The sequence below is a fragment of the Tyto alba genome, unplaced genomic scaffold (assembly GCF_018691265.1).
Source record: "Tyto alba isolate M040663 unplaced genomic scaffold, T.alba_DEE_v4.0 Super-Scaffold_21, whole genome shotgun sequence".
Lineage (NCBI taxonomy): Eukaryota > Metazoa > Chordata > Aves > Strigiformes > Tytonidae > Tyto > Tyto alba.
In genome coordinates, this window is record NW_024881295.1 from 9,984,672 (window position 1) to 9,992,284 (window position 7,613).

Below are 7,613 nucleotides of genomic sequence, written 5' to 3' on the forward strand. Positions count from 1 at the left end.
TATCACACCGGGAAGCACAAAAGCCTCAGCAGTCCAGCTGCTGTTGAATCCACTTCAGAAATGTTTTGGGTAAGCTGGTGTTTTATACCCTCCAGCTTGGGTATTTGGTCTATGCTAGTTCCAAATGTTAGTGGATTCTGAGGAAACTGCCAGACAGAAGATAATGGCTGCTGGAAACAGCGATTTGCAGATGATCATGGCTGCATCATGGCCCTTCAGCTCTTCCTGACCACCTGTCCTGCTACTTGGTGCTCTTGCTTTGACCTAATGGTGCTGCTCCCAGCGCGCATCGGGCCTTGGCATGAGCTAGCCAGGGGTTAGCCAAAATCTGAGCAGGAGTTGAGTGAGCAGGCACAACTGACCCTCACATCCTTCTCTGTGGCAGCTACTCCTCGGCACAAGATACTGTTGTGGGATTTTATGGTGTTCTGTGTGGGACCCCATCTGGTCTCACTCAGGTCAGTGCTTAGTGTTGGGCCACCCATGAAATCTTCTGGAAATCCCATTCTTTCTGTAATACACATTTGAGCTTGTTCCCATTCCAGGAGAGCAGGAACTTCACTTATTACTTTTTGGAGGCTCTTTGAAGATAAAGAAGGTGCTTATTCTGATCTTTTCCATATGCTCTTTTTACTTTCATCACCAAATGTAAAGTCTGATTAATCTTTGAGGAAAAATATTTTCCTGTTCCATCAACTTCTCTAGCCTATCTTTCTGTTCAGCTGAGCAGTTTCCACAGGATTAATAATATTTATACATGTACCAAGTACATCTTTAGACCAAGCAAAAATGCCTTATAAATGACATTTTTTACTGTTCAGTAGGAGACCAGTTAAAATTATAGTTTGCCACCCATAAAAATGCACCAAGATGGTTGCTGAAACACACATGCCCTTGTGCACATGCACACACATTCACTAGAGACACAGAAGCATCTGTTTGAAAATTACCTCTGATTTTCTGCACCAAGCTTGCAATTAGATAATACTTTCATATGTTGTTAGGTGTTTTACAGCAGTGTGCGAAGACATTGCTGTCCTTTTACAGCTGACACAGGGGACATGAGAGTTTCTCAGGAACTGATGTTCCTGATCCCATTGACCTCCAGTAGAGTTTAAGTTCCTGTGAACCCGAATCACTCCTGAAATTGGATTCTTGTTTTGGTGACTATTACATTGTTAAGATTACCAAAGTAGCTTCACCCAAATCATCATCAAGTCTGTTGGTAGTCATGGAAACATTAAAATTTGCATACCTCAGTTTGGGTTATATTGAGAACTTGATTTGCACCTGGAAAGAGGAATGAACCAGGTAGCACTGATACACAGAGACATACAAATGCCCACAAGACTCTTCCTCATGCAGATTTATTTCATGCACAGTATTTATCTTCATCTCCCTCCAGTGACCAAACTGAAGCCTCTTAGAAAATTTTTGCAACCTTTGATGACTAAATAAGCATGATGTTCCAATGGTGCAGATCTGTACCCTGCATGCTGTTTGATTTAACTGGAAAGGACTGATAAATGTTTTCTCAGTAAAAGTTATCAAAAGTCATTCAGGATATAGAGCAGAAGCAGAGATGATTCACAGTTTCCTGAATGAGGACTGTACCCAGGTCAGGATGTGTGTTTTTATTCCTGCAAGTACCACCCTTGAGGAAGCTACATTAGTTAATGTGCCCAAGTTTCCCCTCTGCCTTTGCTTTGTGTGTTAGGATGGGAAAAATGTCTGTCACTAGTCTCATATTGTGGATTTCAAAACTGCCTAGTACAATCTCAGCAGGGCTTCTAGGAATAAATGTAACACAAATAATAATAATGGTTCTCTTCAGAGCAATAATGCACTAAAAGTTTCTCATCTTTTAAAACATGCTTGCCGCAGTGTAACCAAATGCAGCGCAAAGACATTAGCACTGTAATAGCTTTCTACAACACTATAATGTGAATTTTTGTTCCATCAGAGAAATAGCTAATAAACTATAAACAGAAACATCAGATAGAAGATGCATTTTAGGAGAGGGCAGTCCATTTCAGTGATTACACATCCAAGGAAACCGTTGTGGGAATCATGCAGGACAGGGAGATAGGGGTGTACTTTGTTAAGGTCAGACATCTCATTGTGTTCTGAGAAGTATGAATTCTTGTCATGTGTTTATACCTACAGGAGACTGGAGAAGTTCCCACTTGGGAGAAAGTTGTCTTTGTAAATGTTTGTTTTTGAATGCTAGTTTGGGATTTCCAGTCAACAGTTTTGGTCAGGATAATATTTTTTTCACTTAGTGGTTTTCAAAAAAAAAACAACAGCAACGAAAGTTTCTCAGCACTTTAGTAATTTTTGAATAACTGGCTTGAGTAACAGGAACACACAGTCATGGCATAATCTATAGCTTTCCCATTTATTTATTTGTTTGTATATATATTTCAGTGACTGCTTCATGTAATGGCTTTATCTGCTCTGCATATCACCTTTAACAAAATTTTCAAGATTTGTTTTTTGTTCCAAAAAATAACTTTTCTGTCCTTCTTGAGCTGTGTGTTTATCCATAAGGCAATTTGTGCTGATGTTGCAACAGGAAACTCAAACAATATGAACTGTCACGTTTTCAGTCCTGGCTCTTAGTCAGTCTGCAAGACATGGGTCCTGGGGACACTCTTGCCTCTCCAAGGCCATAATACACTCAAAACTATGGAGCAACATAATGTTCTGCCTCCATGACAAAATGGTACATAAAAGAAGGTTTGGATCGTGAAGCAAGCATCAGTCCAGATGCTCAGCCAATTTTTACACCTTGCTTGTGAGAATTAGTGCTAAAGTGAGGGAGTCTGCTTGAGGGAGGCAGAAATGGTCCACAGAAGAAGTTTTAAAGTTTGGACTTATATAGTACATATTGCTGCTGTGATGAAAATCCCCTTTTTGCCCTCTGAATTTGAAATATTACCTTCATGCTCTGAAATAATTAAAAACGGAAAACCAAAATATCTTGAAGTTTCACTCTTGCTTCCACTCAGATATGTGCAGGTGATCACATTTGTCCTACCAATATGAGTATTGAAAAGAGTGTTTTCACAACCTGAAAATTGTGTTTTCAGTCTGACTTCCAGCTTTATATGTTTCAAATCTAAAATTATTGTAATTTTTGAATACCGGTTGACAACTAAAACAAAAACAGGCCAGGCAGTGCATGGTGATAGTAAGCCAACTCTACAACACAGAAGTTAAAAAAACAGTGCAAGTAGAAGATGTATGTGCAGCCAGGTATGCACGCGAGCCAGTGTTGTTAATGATCCTTCTGTTGCATTATCACTGTCTCCCCTGGCATGGCATGCTACCTTCAACCAAGAGCTGGTTCTTTGTATTGCCTGAAATAGAACGGGAAGAAAAGTGAACCAAATCTTGCAGCTTTTTTCTCCCAAGAGGTGCTTATAGGACTTCAAGTCCCAGATCATAACCTTCCCAAAGTGTGTTTGCAAGCCACCATTCGACCAGGACTCAGGATGGGTCTGCCTTGCAGCCATTGCGCTGACTGCGGTTGGCACAGGCACCTCCCGTCTGTCATTTCCATACAGCGGGCTCGGGGAGTGCTACGGGAGTAGCCATAGCAACACGGTGCTCAGCAGGACCTGCACATCCACCCAGAATGCTGGATAAATATGGACACTGCGTGATAAACGCGCTCTCAAAGCTGCCACTACTTCCACTTGTACACTGGATCCTGAAGAATCCTGAATGCTGCTCTTACAGCACTTTCCAGATGAGAAAATCCATCAGAATTAGAAAGAAAGAAAGAAGGGAAAATACATAATATGTTAAGATATTATTTCAGTCACAGATACTTTTCCCCACTTCAGGCTGGCTGTTCCCTTTCCTTTGTGCTTAAGTCCTCAGTTTAGCAAAGCACCTGAGTCTAAAGCATTTCACAGGTCTAAACGATGGCAGTCTGGAAGTGGGACAAGCCATGCCCGAAATACTGGGGTGCTACAGCCTCTCTCTGACAATACCAGCACTAGTGGCAACCTTTAAACATACACGTTTCTTGACCTGAATTCTGCTCCAGAACATGAACAGGGCTGATTGCCAGTGGGTGTTGGGGCTCTCATCCATCTCCTTCAGCTGGGTACCCCGTGTCCTGGGGCAAAGCTCCCTCCTGAGCATGGGACCCTGTGTTAGCTGAGACGAGGTGTCACTGAGGGTTGTTAGCTGGGTTTTAAATTGTCTCATAATGATGAGAATTCAAATTAATATATTGCTTTTGATCTCCTGTTGACACATGGTCTTATAAAGCTGGTTTTTCCATTCAGTTTCTAAAAGCACCTTCAAAGGCAGTCCCACCATTTTTATCAAGTTATAATTTAAGCAGACAAGAATAGCTCTTTCTCCCGATGCTTAATATCACAAAAGAAGATGCAAAAGTTTATACTTCTGAAAACTTGATCTATCAAATAGGTATTTCTTGGTAGTAAGACCACATATGCCCTCTGCTGTCCCTTAAAATTGTGTGAAGACATATTATGAGATTATTATTGTTGTTATTATTATTGCTGATATTAATTTAATGATTATATGAAAACAAAGAAAGAAGAAATATTCTGAACCAAAATAGTATTCTTTTGTAGAAATCAATCTGAACCAAATGACAGTTTTGTATCTGAACCTTGATTGCTGAATATTAGGGAATATCACTGAAAGCTCATTGCTGTAAAGTTTAATAGCTGAAATAGAATGAAGGTATCAGATGCTGGATTTCCTTGCACATGTTTCCCAGAAGGCCACGCACAGAATGGTACACACTGGTACAGTATTGCTATCACATCTCCCTTCAAACTGGCAGCCCCACCAAGCTCTGCCCCTGCCCTAATATAAGAATCAACAAAAGCATCATTTTTTTAATGTAACTCAAGCCCCTGCAGAAGGACCATTGCGTCCCACGAAAGAGCTATAGAAACAAAGGATCCTTGCTGAGGATTTGAAGTCCTGGTTGTCAGGGAGTAGAGAGCCCTGCTGATAGCTGATGAGGGGACCCTGCAGAGAAGTTGAAGTTTGTATCAATCTTATCTAGCAAACCCAAGGGCCCAAACCTCTGCATGTGCTGAAGCATGCACAGCAGAGGTCCTTTTCAGCCCTCTGCTGCGTTTCTCTGAATTTGCAGAGAGATGTTGGCTCTTCTCACACAGGGCTGACTGCAGTGACATTGCGTTGCAGGGAGGGGTTCATGTAGCTCCATCTCTGAGTATGCAGATGGACTCTCTGGGCTTACACTAGGTGCAGAATAGTACAAATAAATCTCTTGGGAAAGCTCTGCAGAAATAATGCTTTGCAGATTTTCAGTTTTTCCGCTTCCTAAGCACATAGTCTGATGTGCTTCACAGTTCTGGAGAGTCATCTGGAATAACATCATATACACAAAGCTGTATGTCTTTAAAAATAGATCTATAACAAAAACCTAGATAAATCTCTAAATATAGAGGACATTACATTTTTTCAGTAAGAAAACTGTTTGCTGGTTTTACATGCTGAATTTTCTTGATTCTTCAGAAATGGCTTGTCTTAAGAAACTAATTTCTTGGTGGCAAGCAAGCCTTTAACAATCTCGGGTAAACTTTATATGGTGCTTAATTTACTCTAGCAGCACATAATGGAAACAAAGTGTTGACTAGAATGCACTTTTTCAAATTAATTCCTGTCTTCTGACAGCACATACTTTTATTGACAAAGCTAAGTTTCCAAGCACTATTCAAATTGCTCTGTGCTGTTTGTGCAAATTGTACACACAGTATTATTTTAATATTTAATGACAGCTGAATGACTACTGGACACCCTACTTTTAAATTATAGCCTCATCCAGACCTCATAACTCTCATTTTGGATGACACTTCTGAAGAGTATATATCCCTGTGTGAATGTCGTGCAGTAGTGGTCAGCCACGGTGTTGGAGTAAACTCTCCACCAGCCATGGGGAACATGGTGGAATTCAAACAGAACTTTATTTTGGTAAGTGGGAGAGGTGACTCAAGAGGCCAACCATTTACCAGGGATGGCTGGCACAGGACAGCACAGAACAGGGCTGATAAGGTTTTATTTGAATAACTGTGATTACTTATACAGACCAAGTCACGTCCACTGCCCAAACTCTTGGATAGACCCATAAGTTAATTGCCGTGCCTGTCTAGCTAGCTCACGTGTGATCGTGTGACTGCATGTGGTGCCTTCACACAGATTATTTCCAAGAATGCTCTAATTAAAATGCCCCCTAAGTCACTATTCTCAGTGCCTGTAATGGAAATACACGTTGAATGCTCAGCCAAAATTATCTGTTAGGGTGCAATTAGCTGTGAGCGGAGCACTGAAACCTGGAATATTTTTGACAAAAAGGTCAATTGGTGTGATTGGGAGGCAAAGGAAGCAGCCAGCTATAGTATGGTCATAGGGAGCAATCAAGTGAATCGAGCAGTCAGCTGATTAGGAAACAACTAGTGAGAGCAAGATGAATTTTCACCCTGGAAGTGATGAATGTAGACCTGTCTGGAGTGTTCAGCTGAACTGAACACTCAATCAGCATTTGATTAACCTGAGCTGCCCCCTAGGTGAAGACATATACGTAGGATTTAAATACATATATGATAGTCTCATCATGTATGATGCTCCCAAGAGCTGTCCTATATGTAATAAAATATTAGCAAAATTAGTAAATAGTAACTCAAAAATACTAAGTAAAAGTGAGATAACTGTGTATTCAAGCAAACTATTTTTGAATCAAACAGATGACTCCTTTACCTTGCAACTCATCTGTCCTTAGATTACATTTGTGTTTTGTATCTAAATGTAAGAAATTTCTCTATCGTCTACTAATAAGTCTCAAAGTAAGACTAGGTTTTGAGGTTAATTAAAGTTCACTAGAAATGAACTTTTTACTATCAGACCTATGCCTTTGTAATTAACATTTAGGATGTAGGGTTAATTATTATTGTCCCCTTTGTTTGCAGTGTAGAATGAAGAAATCAAAAGCTTCGAGTCTGATTTTGAGGGCACCTTTTATTAACAGGGAAAGTACCCTGACCTGTGAATATTGCTGTGGAGTCCCCAGTCCAGATCCGGGGAACGAAGGGAAAGATAGGCGGCCTTAAGGATTTCTTCATTCCCCAGCCCTGCTGTTGGTGACATAACCACCCTGGAGCCTAGGGACAGTCTTTGAAGGGTGGTGGCACTGGGGTAATGCAGCAGCCAAAGACCACCCTCCCCTCTGTGTAGGAGTAGTTGGTTGGCATCTTCACCAGCTTCCTGACTGCCGTGTGTGAGTGGTGGGGCTCAGGGGGGCTGCAGCTTTGCCCACCCTTCAGCTAAGCAGCAGTGTAGTCATGGGCTGAGCTGGAAGTCGCTGAGCGGCACCAGTCTGGTATCATCAATCTGTCCTGGTGTTCAGCTGCAGCCAGGTGACGGGGACAGCAGTTTCGCTGAAACGGGGAGTTTCCTCCAACCACTCAAGGCTTGGTGGCAGGAGATAGTGGGCACCCATATTTTCCAGCTCTGCCCTTGTTCCCACAAAACATGCAGCGGCCACACAGATGGAGTAGGGGCTGCTCTTCTAAACAAATTCCTTCACTTCCTCTGTGCAG